The sequence below is a fragment of the Sturnira hondurensis genome, unplaced genomic scaffold, assembly GCF_014824575.4.
Source record: "Sturnira hondurensis isolate 20B ecotype Veracruz unplaced genomic scaffold, ASM1482457v3 Scaffold0012536, whole genome shotgun sequence".
In the NCBI taxonomy this organism is placed as follows: Eukaryota; Metazoa; Chordata; class Mammalia; order Chiroptera; family Phyllostomidae; genus Sturnira; species Sturnira hondurensis.
Genome location: NW_028085167.1, coordinates 172,087 through 189,933, shown reverse-complemented (window position 1 = coordinate 189,933; position 17,847 = coordinate 172,087). Strand labels below are relative to the sequence as shown.

The following is a 17,847-nucleotide window of genomic DNA, read 5'->3' as shown; positions in this document are numbered from 1 at the left end:
AAACTTGGCCAGAAAACCAAGTAAAGCACAGTTTTCTTTTCTCTTCAGATTTTTTTCACTATTCTTCTTCTTACTGTTCTGTAATAGAAAAATCAATCTGTTTGAATTAGGCAATGAACAAATAATACATAATTTATAAGACAATTTCAGCATAGATTGACACATGCACTGACAAGCAGTGCCCGCGGCGTCATGGATGAGACATCAGACAAATTCATACTGACTACCGAGCCCTGTGGAGGAAAAGGGCCACTGAGGCTACTGCTTCAAGGGGGGAGAGCCTCAGAACAGCCTCGCCACCCTCTCAAGGGGAGAGTGTCTTGGAGCTGCCGGACAACTCTGTCACCAGGGGAGAGAGAGCGCTCCAACCCTGGCCTAGCCAGGCTTTTATTGGGATTTTTGCACAGGAGTTCAGGTACAGCTTATTAATCGTTGTCGAGCAGTAAACAGTAGATAATAAACAAAGAACCATTAGGGCTTCTAAATCAAGGCCTGTCAGCTAAAAGGCTCCAGAACTTTGGGAACATAAACTCTTCTGCTCAGGCCCTTATTATCTAACTAAAAGCATTCTTAAACAAAGCAGGTCTCACAGGGTTTCACATATTCCTTCTCAGGCCTAATTACCCAGAGAGCCCACCATTCCCAGCACAAGGCTTGCATTGCCTTCTCCATCATAGGTTTTTAGGCTTAAGTGGGTTAGAGCCAGGAAGCACTTCTCCCAGAGGATATGGGGACTGGACTTTGTCAGGAGAGGGTCCATCACTCCCTCTTTGTCACAGCTCCCCTTACCCCCGAGTCCTTCCATGATGGCCTCCCAAGTGATCGTGTCTGGCCTAGGTTGCCCCTCCTCTGAGGGGTCTCACCTGTCTCCGACCATACTTGGGGGGCAGAGAGATGAAGCAGGGGCAGCATTTGCTGCCAGAGACAAGCCTTGCCTCCTCTGTGGCTGGAATTCCAGAGGTCAACCACAGCTTTTTTTTTAAAATATATTTTTTATTTTTCAATTACAGTTGACATACTATATTAGTTTCAGGTGTACAATGTAGTGATTAGACATTTATATAACTTATGAAGTGATCACCCCAATAAGTCTAGCATCCATTCGACACCACACATAGTTATTACAATATTATTGACTATATTCCCTATACTGTACTTTACATCCCTAGGACTGCTATTACAACTGGCAATTTGTAGATCTTTTTTAAAATTTAATTCTTGTTCAAGTACAGTTTTCTGTCTTATATTCCCAGCCCTGCCCCTCCGTGCTCCCCACCTCCCTCTGATTTCCGCCCCCCACCTTAGTTATTGTCCATGTGTCCTTTATACTTGGTCATGTGAGTCCATCAGCTTTATACATGGGAGATGGTTTACACCTCCTGAAACCAGTCAGGGTGGTCCCCAACAATAGATATCTATGGACAAATAAAAATTAGGATGTTGAAATGGAATTACATGGTGGGAATGGTATTGGTGTTCCTAGATGGATGGAGTTTCTGAAAAACCAAATAAAAAAATAAAAATGGGGGGAAAAGACAATAGTAGAAAACGATCATGACATAATTCTAATTTCATAAAACTATACACATACACACAAAATTATAAGATTTTTAATAGTATCTACTATTGCATATGTCCACACTAAACTGTTAAATTAAAAACTCAACATAAGAACACAGTTTTCTTTTTAAAAGTGACTAAATAAGAGCTCTATAAGATTTAAAATAAAAGTAATTTGTCTCCATCCTTTTGACTCATGTTCAAGACCATTCAAATGCCATTGCCTTTTTTATACCTCTATTCTAACCCTTATCTCATGTGGCAGTGCACATAAATATGTCTGACACTCTACATTTTTGCAGTGCCTTTAGGAAAGGTGCATTTCATTTGATGCTTATGTCCTCAGGATTTAGCATTTGGTCATTTTGTAGACAGTGAGTTAAAATACTGAAAGTTTTGTTGAAATTTTCAACACTTAATAAGAAAGATGGTTATGTCTCTGTATGCTTTATGTCATTTTGCAAAATGCATTTTCTACAAGTACCTGTAATTGTGCCCTTCGACAAGTAAGAATGACATGTAATTACTTTTTGCTGCTGTTTATAAAGGATGGTCAGGATTACTATCCCGCCTTTAAAAAAGTCTGTTTGCTTTTACAGACAATACATTATATTTACACAATGATTTTTAGATTATACTAAAAAAAGTCTATTATTTTTGGAAATCTGCATCTTTGGTATATTTTATCTCAATAGTAAAATACATTTAATCACTCTCAATGGTAACTGTTTCTTCTAGAGAAATTGGAATGGATGGCAACTGAGTAATAAAATAAATTATTAGTTGTCAGGATACTATATTAGTAAGAAACAGACCATAGAACTTGAAATTTGGCAGTAATAGAGCAATATAAATGACTTCCAGCAAAGCTTGACATTTTGAGGGTTCATCATAAACTTTATATTTTCTCCAATACATTTCATTGAAATATAAAAGCTAAATACAGAAGCAAATAATATGGTACATTATTTTTAAAGTATATTTTACTGAGTATGCAGTATATACAACTCAGTATATTTTATATAAATATACAACTGTAGTATATTTTATACAATATACAGTATATCAAATATACAACTGTAGTATATTTTATATGGTATACAGTATATTATATATCAAATATACAACTGTAGTGTATTTTACACAGTATACAGTATACAATATATCAAATATACAACTGTAGTATATTTTACTACAGTTGTCTGAACTTTCCTCCTCTATCACCCTCCATGCAGTATCCCCCTTCCCTCTAGCACTCCCCCTCTTAGTTCTGACACATTATTTTAACAATATTTTTGAGATAAATATTTTATGTATCTCTGATATTGTTTCTGGGAAAGTCAAATGTAGATATATATTTTTTATGACAAAGTCATTAGTATCTTATTGATTTTAAGAGGAAGACCTATCATAAAGACTATCAAGAACAGGAAATAACATGCTACAATATAGAACAATTGAGAGCATTTCTGAACTTCAATGAAAAAAAACCAAATTTGGGCTGAATAACACAAGTGGATTGATTTTAAAGGAGAAATTGAGTCAAATATTTGCCACAGGCAGAGTCATGCCATACCCATCCTATATAAAATGTCTTATCTTTTTAAGGCACTGCAAAGTTACTTACTGATTTTTGATTTTTTCTAACATTTCATTCTCAGTGACACGATTATATCCAAACTATTGTTTTTAAATAAAGGTGATTTAAAAAATTGACTCACATTGCCTATTTAGGACATTTTACTTTGCTTTCTGGTATAAATAAATAAAAAGACAGCAATCCATTTGAAACAGTATTGCGACTTTGATCAGCATTATTACAAAGGAAATATGATTTTTCTATTCCAAACATTTGGATTTATTTGATATTTAATTTTGTAATTCTCCGTTTATTATCTTGTGTCTTTGTTATACTCATAAAGTTTTTAATGTGGCTATATATGATTATAGTAACAGTATTGATGCCATTGAGGAGAATGATAAACTAACCATGTTGAAACTTTTATAATTTTCTAGCCACTCTAAGGTTACATTTAAATAATTCATTTACATTTTTAGCACTGTGCCTGACATTGTAAGCACTCAATATGTTCTGTTATTTTTGTTGAGAAAATGTCACTTTCCTAATTTTCAGATCTCTTTTGTTTCTTCAAAATAATTACACTAATAAAGCTAATATAATGTAATGTTTTTATTTAATTAAAAGTATAGCATACAGGAGTGGGAAGATGGCGTCGGAGTAGGACAAAGGATTTCGCTTCCCTTCATGCGCCGGAGAAAAACCAGGCTGCTCTGCAGAGGAGCACGGCGAACACCCAACAGGGACCTAGCATATGGGACGGCAGGACCCCAGAGAGTATAGCGGACACTGAATGACCAGAGGTTGAGGAGAGGAGACGGACCTCAGATCAGCAAGGTACGAGGGAACAGCACAGAGGCTGCAGGCCCTTCGCAGGCAGTGCCAGGGCCCTGGCAGGGCAGCCCTGATCTCTGAGAGCCGAGGGAGGGCAACAAGGACAACCCTATGAGAGAACTAGTCATTGGCACCCTCTCTAACCAGCAGGGTGCAGATTGGAAAACACCAGGAGAGAGCGGTTTGCCTGTAGTGGCGGAGAGAGGAGTGGGCATTGGGAAGCAAACTGGAGAACTCTGATAACCCGTGGAGTCAGGCTGTGTTTGCCAGTTTGGGGAACTGAGGGGCCCCGGCATTCCCAGTAGCTTGAGCCGGTGCTCCCACAGTCTCGGGGAGCTTCGGGATACTGTCAGTGCCCCTGGAAGAGCACCAGTCACCAGCTCCCTCCCTACCCAGCCGGGCGCAGGCTGAGAAGCACCGGGAGTCAAGCTGTAGTTGCCGGCTTGGAGGTCTGGGAGTCCCATGCATTCCGGGTGGCGTACATTCCTGGTGGCATGCATTCCCGGAGGTGCGCATTCCCGATACCGGGGGGACTCCAGCCGGGGACTCCAGCCGGCGCTCACACAGCATCGGGACTCTGCACGCGACTGACAGGGCCCCTGGGGAAGCGCCAATCGCCAGATCCATCCCTACCCAGCTGGGCTCAGACTGAGAAGCACCAGGAGTCAGACTGTGGTTGCCAGCTTGGAAGAATTGTGAGTTGCCCAGTGTGTGCAGCCACAGCACTGGGAAAGGTCCAAGCCCAAGCCTGCGAGACCAGGAAAGCCTAGCTGGGAGTGCGTGCCCTCACGCCAGGCCAGAGCTGGGAAGCCTGGGGAAAAACCTGCTCTCAGTGAGGCACGGGAGAGCGGCGCCATTCTGGATCTTGGGAGGGCGATGTCGAGACCAGCTAAGTTCCCCGAGAGGAGAGAAAGGCCACACTAATAGCCCCTCAGGCTGCTGTAGCTAGGGAGACCAGAAGAAAAGGTTTGACCAGCTGGAAGCCAACAAGAGGAGTAGGTAGAAGTGGAGAACACCAAAATACCTGCAGGAGACTGCACCACTGAGTCTCACAGGCATCTTACCACAGAAGTTCACACCATAAACCCAGGAACCCAGAACAGATCACTTTAAGAAGCTGAAGCCAACAAGAAGAACAACACAAACAATGGGAAGACAAAGAAACAATCCCCAAATGAAAGAAAAGGAGGAAGTCTCAGAAAGAACGTTAGATGAAATAGAGGCAAGCCAACTATCAGATATTGAATTCAAAGCACTGGTTATCAGGAAATTCAAAGAGCTTACAACGAGCTACCAGAAACTACAGGGGAGCTACAGTGAGCTCTCTGCAAACTACACCAACATGAAAAAGGAAATGGAAACCCTTAGTAAAGGCCAAGAGGAAATGAAGAATACAATTTCTGAACTGAAGAGCACAGTAGAAGGTATGAAGAATAGAATGGATATGGTGGAAGATCACATAAGTGAGATAGAAGACAGGATAGAAAGAATCTCCCAGACAGACCAAATAATGGAAAATAGAATCAGAAAAAAATGAGGAGAATTTAAGAGAAATGCAAGACAACATGAAACATAATAATATCCGAATAATAGGAATACCAGAAGGAGAGGAAGAAGTTGAGGAGAGAGAAAGTCACACAGATTCAGGAATCGCAGAGAGTCCCAATCAGGTGGAACCCAAAGAGGCCTACTGCAAGACACATCATCATTAAAATGGCAAACCTCCAAGACAAAGAGAAAATCCTAAAGGCAGCAAGGGAGAAAAAGGAAATAACATACAAGGGGGTCCCAATAAGGTTGGATACTGACTTCTCAATGGAAACATTCCAAGCAAGAAGAGAATGGCAGGAAATATTCCAAGTAATGAGAAACAGAGGCCTACAACCAAGGCTATTGTACCCAGCAAGGCTCTCGATCGAAATAGAAGGCCAATTAAAGAGCTTCCAAGACAAAAGAAGTCTAAAAGAATATGCCTCCACCAAACCAGCTCTACAAGAATTACTAAAAGGACTGCTTTAGGAAAGGAAGGAGAAGAGAGAGATAGAGAGGAACACAGGTACACAAATGGCAATGAATAAGTACCTTTCAATAATAACCTTAAATGTAAATGGATTAAATGCACCAATTAAAAGACATAGAATAGCTGAATGGATAAGAAAGCACAACCCACACATATGCTGCCTACAAGAGACCCACCTCAGGTCAAAGGACCACCACAGACTAAAAGTGAAAGGATGGAACCAAATTTTCCAAGCAAATGGACATGAAAAAAAAGCCGGGGTAGCAATTCTCATATCAGACAAAATAGACTTCAAAAAAAAGGCCATAAAGAGAGACCCAGAAGGTCACTTCATAATACTCAAGGGGACAATCCACCAAGAAGACATTAACATCGTAAATATATATACACCCAACATAGGAGCACCCAAATATATAAAGAAAATTCTGGAGGACCTCAAGAAAGAAATTGACAGCAACACAATTATAGTAGGGGATTTTAACACCCCACTGTCTAAAATGGACAAATCTTCCAAACAAAATATAAACAAAGATATTGCAGCATTAAATGACACCCTAAACGAAATGGATCTAATTGATACATATAGAGCCCTCCATCCCAAAGAAGCTAAATACACTTTCTTTTCAAATGCACATGGAACATTTTCAAAGATAGATCACATGATAGGACACAAAACGAGTCTCAATAAATTCAAAAACATAGAAATCATACCAAGCATTTTCTCTGATCACAAGAGACTGAAATTGGAAACCTACCCCAATGAAAAAACCCAAAACACCCAAAATCATGGAGACTGAATGGTAGGCTATTAAACAACGAACGGGTCAAGATTGAAATTAGGGAAGAAATCAGAAAGCTTCTGGAAACAAATGAAAATGAACTCACCACAACCCAAAAGTTATGGGACACGGCCAAGGCAGTCCTGAGAGGGAAGTTCATAGCAATACAGGCTTACCTAAAGAAGATAGAAACATTTCAAACAAACAACCTAACCCGACGCCTGCAAGAACTCGAGGAACAACAACAAAGACAGCCCAGAGCAAGTAGAAGGAAGGAAATAACCAAGATCAGAGCAGAATTAAATGACATAGAGACCAAAAGCACAATTATAAGGATCAATGAATCCAAGAGTTGGTTTTTTGAAAAGATAAACAAAATAGACAAGCCTTTAAGTAGGCTCATTAAGAAAAGAAGAGAGAGGACCCAAATAAACACAATCAGAAATGAAAGAGGAGAGATTACAACTGATACCACAGAAATAGAAAGGATTGTAAGAAATTACTATGCGGAACTGTATGCCAAGAAATTTGAAAACCTGGGTGAAATGGACAAATTTCTAGAAAAATATAATCTTCCAAAACTCAATGAAAAAGAAGCAGAAAACCTGAACAGGCCAATAACAGCAAATGAAATTGAAGAAGTAATCAAAAAACTCCCATCACACAAAAGCCCTGGGCCAGATGGTTTCACAGGAGAATTCTACAAAGCTTTTAAGGAAGAGCTAACCCCTATTCTTCACAGACTATTCCAAAAAATCCAAAAGGAGGGAAAACTCCCCAACTCTTTCTATGAAGCCAGCATCACCCTAATCCCAAAGCCAGATAGAGACACAACAAAGAAAGAAAATTACAGACCAATATCACTGATGAACATAGATGCTAAAATCCTCAACAAAATATTGGCAAATCGCATCCAACAATATATCAAAAAGATCATACACCACGACCAAGTGGGATTCATCCCGGGGATGCAAGGATGGTTCAATATACGCAAATCAATAAATGTAATACACGAAATAAACAAAAGCAAAGACAAAAACCACATGGTCATATCAATAGATGCGGAAAAAGCTTTTGATAAGGTACAACACCCATTTATGATAAAGGTACTCAGCAAGGTGGGAATAGAGGGAACATTCCTCAATATAATAAAGGCCATATATGAAAGACCTACAGCCAACATCATACTCAATGGGCAAAAACTAAAAGCTTTTCCACTAAGATCAGGTACAAGACAAGGTTGCCCACTTTCACCACTTCTATTCAATATAGTATTAGAAGTTCTAGCTGCAGCGATCAGACAAGAAAAGGAAATAAAAGGCATCCAAATCGGAAAGGAGGAAACAAAACTGGCATTGTTTGCAGATGACATGATAGTGTACATGGAAAACCCTATAGCCTCTACCAAAAAACTGCTGGAACTAATAAATGAATTTGGCATAACAGCGGGATACAAAGTTAATATCCAGAAATCAAAGGCATTTTTGTATACCAACAATGAAGCAGCAGAAGCAGAAATCAGGAAAAAAATCCCATTCGATATAGCAAAAAGAAAAATAAAATATCTGGGAATAAACCTAACCAAGGAGGTAAAAGACCTGTATGCAGAAAACTACACAACACTGAAGAAAGAAATCAAGGAAGACACAAATAAATGGAAACATATACCGTGTTCATGGATTGGAAGAATTAACATCATCAAAATGTCCATACTACCCAAAGCAATTTACAGATTCAATGCAATACCTATTAAAGTACCAATGGCGTATTTCACAGACATAGAACAAACACTTCAAAAATTTATATGGAACCAGAAAAGACCCCGAATAGCTGCTGCAATTTTGAGAAAGAAGAACAAAGTAGGAGGGATCACAATACCTGATATCAAACTGTATTACAAGGCCACTGTAATCAAAACAGCCTGGTACTGGCACAAAAACAGGCACATAGACCAATGGAATAGAACAGAGAGCCCAGAAATAAACCCAACTCTCTACAGTCAATTAATATTCGACAAAGGGGGCAATAACATAAAATGGAGTAAAGACAGCCTTTTCAACAAATGGTGTTGGGAGAACTGGACAGCTACATGCAAAAAAATGAAACTTGAGCACCAACTTACACCATACACCAAAATAAATTCAAGGTGGATAAAAGACTTAAATATAAGCCGTGAAACCATTAAAGCCCTAGAGGAGAGCATTGGCAAGAAAATCTCAGATATTCCACGCAGCAATATTTTTACTGATACGTCCCCTAGAGCAAGGGATATAAAGGAAAGAATAAACAAATGGGATCTCATCAAAATTAAAAGCTTCTGCATGGCTAAGGAAAACAGTATCAAGATAAAAAGAGAAGCAACTGTTTGGGAAAACATATTTGCCAATGATACCTCAGACAAAGGTTTAATCTCCAAAATATACAAAGAACTCACTCGACTCCACTCAAAGAAGACAAGCAACCCGATTAAAAAATGGGCAGAGGACTTGAACAGACATTTCTCCAAGGAGGACATACAGAGGATCCAGAGACACATGAAAAGATGCTCGATATCGCTAGCTATCAGAGAGATGCAAATTAAAACCACAATGAGATACCACTTAACACCAGTCAGAATGGCTATCATAAACAAAGAAACAAACAACAAGTGCTGGAGAGGTTGTGGGGAAAAGGGGACCCTAGTTCACTGTTGGTGGGATTGCAGACTGGTACAACCACTATGGAAAACAGTATGGAATTTTCTAAGAAAACTAAAAATGAACGTGCCTTTTGACCCAGCAATTCCACTCTTAGGAGTATATCCTAAGAACCCTGAAACACCAATCCAAAAGAACCTATGCACCCCGATGTTCATAGCAGCACAATTCACGATAGCCAAGAGTTGGAAGCAACCTAGATGCCCATTGGTCAATGACTGGATCAAAAAACTATGGTACATTTACACAATGGAATTCTATGCTGCAGAAAGGAAGAAGGAACTACTACCCTTTGCAACATCATGGATGGAACTGGAAAGCATTATGCTGAGTGAAATAAGCCAGGCGGTGAAAGACAAATACCATATGATATCACCGTTAACAGGAATCTAAACAACAAAACAAACAAGCAAGCAAAATATGACCAATGGCACTCAAATATGGAACAGGCTGACAGAGTCCAGAGGGGAGAGGGGAGAGAATCATCGGGGAAAAGGGAATGGACTCACATGAACAAGTATAAAGGGCACATGGACAATAACTAAGGGTGGGGGGTGGAAAGGGGAGGGAGGTGGGGAGCATGGGGTGGGGGAAGGCAGGGTTGGGAATATAAGACAGAAAGCTGTACTTGAACAAGAATTAAATTAAAAAATTATTAAAAAAATAAATAAAAAATAAAACTATAGCATACATAATACTTAGAATTTTGATCCTTAAAAAAACTTCTTTTTTCTATAATAAACACTCTTTAGGCCTATAGATAATTATTTTCTGTCTTTCTTTTCTATTAAGACCAGTGTTTGCATCCTCACTTCAAAAAATTATCATCACTGTGACCTTAGGAAAGAATATATTTTAATTTAATTTTTTGTATATGGAGCTGTATCTTTATCATTTTTGTTATTGAAACAATGATGTGAAGAATTTTTTTCTTGCAACATAAGTTTTTTATTTCCATAATTTTGCTATATTGTTTAACAAAAGACATTTGAAATTAAAATTACGTTTTTGATCAGTTCTCAGCCTTTTGGCTAAGATCAAGTGTAATATCTCTTCTTATCAATTGAATAAAATTACTTTTTTGAAATATATAAAAATTATAAAGTTATTAGTGTGTTTCTAAATTTCTGTCCAAAAGAATGATGTTAACATTCTGTTCCACCTGTAAAGTACAAGAGTAATTATTTCATTGAATTCTATTGTATTCAGTATTTTTTTACTCCTAATCTTTCTTTATTTGTGAGTAAAATAAAAAATTAGTGTTTATTTTATTACTAGGAAAGTTACAAATAGTTCCACGAAACTTTATTTTTATTTTCACAGAAATTATCTGTATAAAATGTGTTCATTTTGAATGAATATACTCCTACCATCACCAATACACATCTATCCATTCAGCCAATATTAACACCTATGTTATGTACAATGTAATATTCTAGGAGCTATAAATAAAGGATTGAACATAATCGATGAAAATGTCTGCCCTCATAGACTTACCAATGCTAAACTAAGTAAGCAGTGTTAATTATTTTAGATGTTAACAGGTGCTGTGGAATATAAAGGTTTCTTAAGAAGTGCCTGTCTCAGAAATTGATTTTAGGTGTGACATAGTTAGCCACCTGGATATCTGGGAAAGTAAAGTTCTAGTGATAATGGAGAGCATGTGGATGGAAACTTGGAAACAATTTTACTCGATGTGAAATAGGAGTAACAAAGAATCCAATGAACTGTAGTGAAGTGAATGAAGTGTAGGGCATTAGGGAATGACATCAGAGAAGTACCGTGTGACCAGATGTTGTGGTTACTTTGTGTCAGTGGGACAGACCCTCTAACCCAAAATTTGTTTCAGGTGTTGAACTGGTGATGCTCCACACATGGCAATTAAGTATGAATTCACTACTCACATAGTGCAGCCTTCTGGGGAGAGCAGGGTGTGCTCCCAAGTGGAAATGAAAGTTCCTTGAGAGAGCAGGAAGGAACAACTGGTGTGGCTTTTACCGTGGTCAAGGAGCAGGGATGAGGCAAATGTTCCTGCACATGAAGGTGGGGCTTGCATGGCTGGAACTTCCTGCCTATGCTAGGGAGAGAGCATACCAGCTCTCTTATCAGTTTGAAAGGAGGGTGGAACTCAAAATCTGTCAGCAGTCAAACATCAAAAATGAATTACACCATACCATACTGATTTTAAGTCATAGTTAGAAGGGAAGCCATTTGAAGGTATTGAGCAAGCAGAACCATGACATAATCTGGTAATTCTACCAGGAACATTATGTTGCTGTGTTGAAAACTGAAAGAGAGTAAGGGAAAATGCATGAAAGCCAGATGTAGCATTTGGTTTACTTTAGTTAAAGATGGTAATGGTTCAGGATGATAAGTTAGCAATGGGGGTGGTAGAAACTGACTGGGTTAAGAATATATTTTAAAAATAGGACTGGCAGGATGTGTTCATGAAATAAATATGCTACTACAAGGAAAAATGTTTGTCCCTGACAACTTGGGAAGATGACACTGATGACAACTGGTACGAACAGGTCTGAGGGAAAGCAAATAAACGGCATTTGGCCGCTAAGTTAAATAAGGACTTGCATGTATAAATGAGGGAAAGGTGGGCTAGTGATGTACCAATGAAATGTTAGCACAGAGACACTATTCAGTGCCATGGAATTAGATGAGAAACAATGTAAATGTCCATAAATAAAAAATATAAAGCTTTATAAGAACTGATCCATGATACCAATATTCCTAAATTCAGTCATCAGGTAGATGCTAATGAATTAGTAAAGTAAACTGAGGGGGTGATAGGGTTAGGAATAGAGGAGGAGTCTAAGATATCCAAAAGAAAAAGTGTGTCAAGGAAAGAATTGTGAACTGTGCTGAATACTATTATTAAGTCAAATCAGATGAGGCCAGAGAATTGACTACTGGCTTTCATCACCAACAGTCATTGACGGTCTTGACAAGGAAGCTTCCAGTGGAGTGACAGGAATAAACTTTGTCTGGAGTAAATTCAAGAGAAAGTAGAAAGAGAAAACTTGAAGAGAAGTTTTGTTTTGAGGAAGAACTTTGATCTAAAGGATTGAATAAATGGTGTTGGGAGAACTAGACAGCTACATGCAAAAAAATGAAACTTGAGCACCTACTTACACCATCCACCAAAATAAATTCAAGGTGGATAGAAGACTTAAATATAAGCCATGACACCATTAAAGTCCTAGAAGAGAACATTGGCAGGAAAATATCAGATATTTCACCAGCAACATTTATACTGATATGTCCCCTAGAGCAAGGAATATAAAGGAAAGAATAAACAAATGGGATCTCATCAAAATTAAAAGCTTCTGCATGGCTAAACAAAACAGTATTAAAATAAAAAGACAACCAACTGTATGGGAAAACATATTTGCCAATGATACCTCAGACAAAGGTCTAATCTCCAAAATATACAAAGAACTCACATGACTTCACTCTAAGAAGACAACTAACCCAATTAAAAAATGGGAAAAGGACTTGAACAGACACTTCACCAAGAGGGACACACAGAGGATCCAGAGACACATGAAAAGATGCTCAATATCGCTAGCTATGAGAGAGATGCAAATTAAAACCACAATGAGATACCACTTTACACCAGTCAGAATGGCTATAATAAACAAAGCAACAAACAACAAATGTTGAAGAGGTTGTGAGGAAAAGGGGACCCTGGTTCACTGTTGGTGGGATTGCAGACTGGTACAACCATTATGGAAAACAATATGGAATTTTCTCAGAAAACTAAAAATGGACCTACCTTTTGACCCAGCAATTCCACTGCTGGGATTATATCCTAAGAATCCTGAAACACCAATCCAAAAGAACCTATGCACCCCGATGTTCATAGCAGCACAATTTACAATAGCCAAGAGTTGGAAGCAACCTAGGTGCCCATCAGTAAATGAATGGATCCAAAAACTATGGTACATGCGTTGGTGGTATAGTGGTGAGCATAGCTGCCTTCCAAAAACTATGGTACATATACACAATGGAATTCTATGCAGCAGAAAGAAAGAATTATAAATACAATAATGTATTTACCATTATTGTAAACAATGTATCTAATGTATCTACCCTTTGCAATAGCATGGATGGAACTGGAAAGCATTGTACTGAGTGAAATAAGCCAGGTGTTGAAAGACAAATACCATATGATCTCACTTTTAACAGGAAGGTAAACAACAAAACAAACAAGCAAGCAAAATGAAAAAGACACTGAAATAGAGAACAGGGGGACAGCGACCAGAGGGGAGAGGGGAGGAAATTTCAGGGGGAAAAGGGGAGGATTTACAGGACCTAGTATAGAGGACACATGGACAACAACTAAGGGGGGTGGAAATGGGAGGGAGGTGGGGAGCATGGGGGGGTGGGCTGGGATGGGAGTAAAAGACAGAGAACTGTACTTGAAAAATAATTTTTAAAAAAGGGATTGAATAAATAGATGGTGGGGGAGGAAGTATAAGGAAACTAAATGTTAATTGAAAAAAAATGAAAGAAAAGTTAGTGTTTGTTTTAATCAGTGAGAGAAATATATATACTCTCATAGTTTTACTTATAAAAAGTTTATTTTAATCTATTATATTAGATTTTTTATTTTTCAGAGTAGTACAGTGGGTTTATTTTCATTGTTTTAGTGTTTTATTTCTAGCTTTAAAAAGTAGCTTCTGACATATTAAAAATATCTTTGCTCTTCTCATCAAAGGCAAAAATTGAATAAAATAAATTTCACCTCCTAGTGAGATAATTGTATTATAAGAATTCTCATGTATTAGTAGCTGAATCCATAGTATAAACAGAAGGAACTAAAAATAAAACATTGCAATATTTTTTAAGATCCATAAGATAGAAACTGCTATTTTGAATGAGGTGAATACAATTAAATGAGTGCAAGTACATAACTTAAATAGAAAATGCAATAGAATTAAACTCATTGTGGAGAAATGCTGGAAATTAAATTAGCACATGGGAAAACTTTATTTTTCATAGTTTAGTTAGTCTATGAATTGAATATGAATTCATGCATGATAAGTATTTTTACAGGCATTTCTGAAAAAGTAGACTGCAAGACCTACTATCTTCAAAACACGTCTCAATTGTAGAAATTTTAATTTAAGTAAAAAGCAAAAGATTTATTTGCTCTGAATGGAAATGAGAGTACTGACTGACAGCAACCAAAGAAAATGGGGACGAGGAGCAATGAGGTCAGAGGGAAAGGGGTCTAGTCAAAGGACATGTGTGAAGGACCTAAGGTAATGTACAACAGAATGGGGATTGACTGCGGGAGCAGAGGGGAGGGGCAGGGGAGAACAGTGGAGGGAAAATTGAGACAACTGTAATTGAACAACAATAAAAAAGGAAGAAAGAAAAAGCAGACTAGGATCAGAACCATAAAATACAAAGGAATCATTGAGAAATATACATGATCCCAAATATACATATTCCCCATAAGGAGAATTTGTGAATTTATTTGTGGGTTAAAATCTGATTTTTATAAAAATCTGGGTGGATAACAACACACAAACTTGTTGAATACATTGAATATGGTCTGAGTGACAATTTGAGCATCTGTGGAAATCATACATGATGGGTCATAGTTTCTAGGGTTTAATATGTGGGCAGAAAGTAACTTTAGATATAAACACTATAAGAGATATATTTTCTGAAGCAAAAAACATATGATCACTAGGCCCAGGACAGAGTGGTACTAAGATGAATACAGAAAGAAGAGAAAGATCAATTATAAATAAATTTTCCTATTTCAAAATTTAGCCTATGCATATAATACTAACTTCTTGTAAGGTAACTTTTTTATTTCACTGATCAGGATGCATCTATTTCTTGGGACATTTTGATTTGATCAGGTCTCTGGATCTACAAATAACTTTAAAATAGTTAAAATGATATTATATTATGTTACAAAACACACCACAAATTTTAGGATTGTATTATTGATTAAGTAAAGATTAAGGATTTATGTTTTATAATGAGAAGTTTATGTAAGAATGATTGACCAAATGCAAGCAAATTTTAGGGGATTTGTATACAGAGGATATGTCAAAACTACCTGGAAAAGTATTGAAAAGTAAATGTTCAAACTGATAGTAATTAGAGGTAATTGCTATTTTACTGAATGCAAAGTCTTGTAATTTCTATTGTAGTACCCTATTTTACATGTACTATAGAATTCTATGAAAAATCTAATCATTCATTTGAGTCTCCATGCCGTAGAAAAAGAAATGGGAAAAAAGTTAATTTTTTTTATTTAGGAAAGACAATATATTTAATATTTAAAACATTTATTAAAAATCTTTATGTATATAATCTTTCACTCACACACAGACATAATAATAAATAGAAATAGACTTTATTTTTACCACTTTCTAGTTTGTTATCAATTAGCTATTTACAAAGCATCATGTAATAATAGAATATTAGAGTTTTAAGAAAAATTTAGGTCTTATAATGCCATAATCTTGCATATTTTTAATGCCAAGACTACCATGTAAATTTTATAAAGTATATACCCATCGATAAAAAGAAGAAGGACAGGAAGACTTCACTGATGTTTATTTCATAAATCTATTTAACATTTTAATGAATATTGCCTACAGATGAAAAGTAATATAATCATTTTTTTCTTAATGCACTTTACTATCAAATGTTTGGTTTTATAGTTTTCTGGGTAATTTATGAACCCTTTTCATCTTTCCCCTAAATCTGAATTTTTTTTAAAATATACTATTTTATGTAAAAAGTTCTTTCTATATGTACTTTTTACAGTTTTAAGATTTTCAATTCCATCAAGTCAGATTTATAAAGAAGGAGAATGGAACTAACTAGAAAAAAGGTAGAAAATGGAAACCTAGAAATTTCTGCAACAAGGCCTTGGAAAGGTAAAGTCAATTGGGGGAATTTAATACTGAATTTTGGCATTGTATTCTGCTATCTTTTGGTTTGGATGTCTGCGATGTATAGACTAGAGGCTCTCACAAGGTGAAGTCACATTTAGAGGTATCCTCCAAAAATCTATCATTAAAGTTGTCGTTGTTATAGAAACAAGTAGTCTGTTAAAACATAATACATCAGTACAAGTGAGAATTTTCCTCAGGTTGATTAGAATTCAAGTAAATTAAACTTTCATAATACAACTATTTTTGTGTTCTGAGCATGTGAAAAATAAATACAGCGCTGAAAGATACATGGAGCCTCCAGTATTACTCAGTGGATGTTCCCCACAAACATGTGGTGGCTCTGAATACACAGGGTCCCACAGAAAAAAGGCCTGCTCTAGTGGGGTTGGTAGGGTAATAATACGGGTGTAATAATTTATAGTTTTAATTTGAATATTCCACCTAAAATATCATATGGTGTGCTTGAGTGTGATATTGTTATGTTACAGAATTACACGCTTACAATTTTGTAATAAAAGACTATGTAATAAAGAGTGTGTTATTTGTGCCTGACTCAGTAGAACATTTATATAAAAGGAAAAATCAATGGATAAGTGAGTAACAAAGCAAAATGTATTTAGAAACCTATCTTTAAAAGTACCTTTATTAATTATGAGGCATTGTCACATAAACCAAAATGGAAAGACACTCTACAAAAGACCTAACTCACTAAAAAGATCAAAGTCATGGTGATCAAGGAAGAACTGAGACTGTCAAAGATTAGAGAAGATTTTTGCATCCACTGTTAGAGCTTGAACAAGCTAATGTTGTTCTTTTGGTTTGCACTAGGATGCGAAAGAAAAAAAATCACCGTGCTTTTTGTCTGTCTTTGTGGCAGCCTGCATTGAATAGGGGACTACATCTGAGAAAAAAGGAACCAAAAAAATAGGTTAGAGAAGATGTAAGAGGTGTGATGAACATGGGTTGTGTTCTGGAGCAGAAAGAAAGACATTCATTGCATAATCAAACCAAAGTGTGCAGTGTAGTGAATATTATATCAAAGTTAAGGTCTCTGTTTTGATAAATATACCATGGTTTTGTAAGAGTTTAAGATTAGGGCAAGCCAATTGAAGAGTATGTGAGAATTTTTTCAGTAAATCTACAAGTATTTCAAAGTAAAAATTAAAATATATACCAAAACATTAAAATATGTCTAGGAAAGAAGCAATGGTATATATGAATTATTTTTAAAATACTCATTATTTAAATGTTTCCAATATATGTTCTATGATTACTACCTGACTTTAATATTTTCTTTTTCAATGAAAATGAAAATATTAAGATTCTCATATGTTCACATAAAATATGTTTACTATACTTCTCCCCCCAAGGCATATGTTCCTCAATTATGACTTATTTTATCACATGTTTTATTAATGAGTATAAGATGTTTGAAAGA

At 36.7% G+C, this 17,847-nt stretch overlaps 1 non-coding gene and 1 pseudogene across 1 annotated transcript; both read left to right on the top strand.

The window, feature by feature from the left end:
- Nucleotides 1–10,479: 10,479 nt before the first annotated feature.
- LOC118997188 (uncharacterized) lies at nucleotides 10,480–10,560 on the top strand (annotated as a pseudogene).
- A 6,621-nt stretch (nucleotides 10,561–17,181) lies between these two features.
- Nucleotides 17,182–17,312, top strand: LOC118997189 (small nucleolar RNA SNORA31). Its single transcript, XR_005068630.1, has one exon. It is a non-coding gene; the product is annotated as a small nucleolar RNA SNORA31 (small nucleolar RNA).
- The last annotated feature ends 535 nt before the right edge of the window (nucleotides 17,313–17,847 follow it).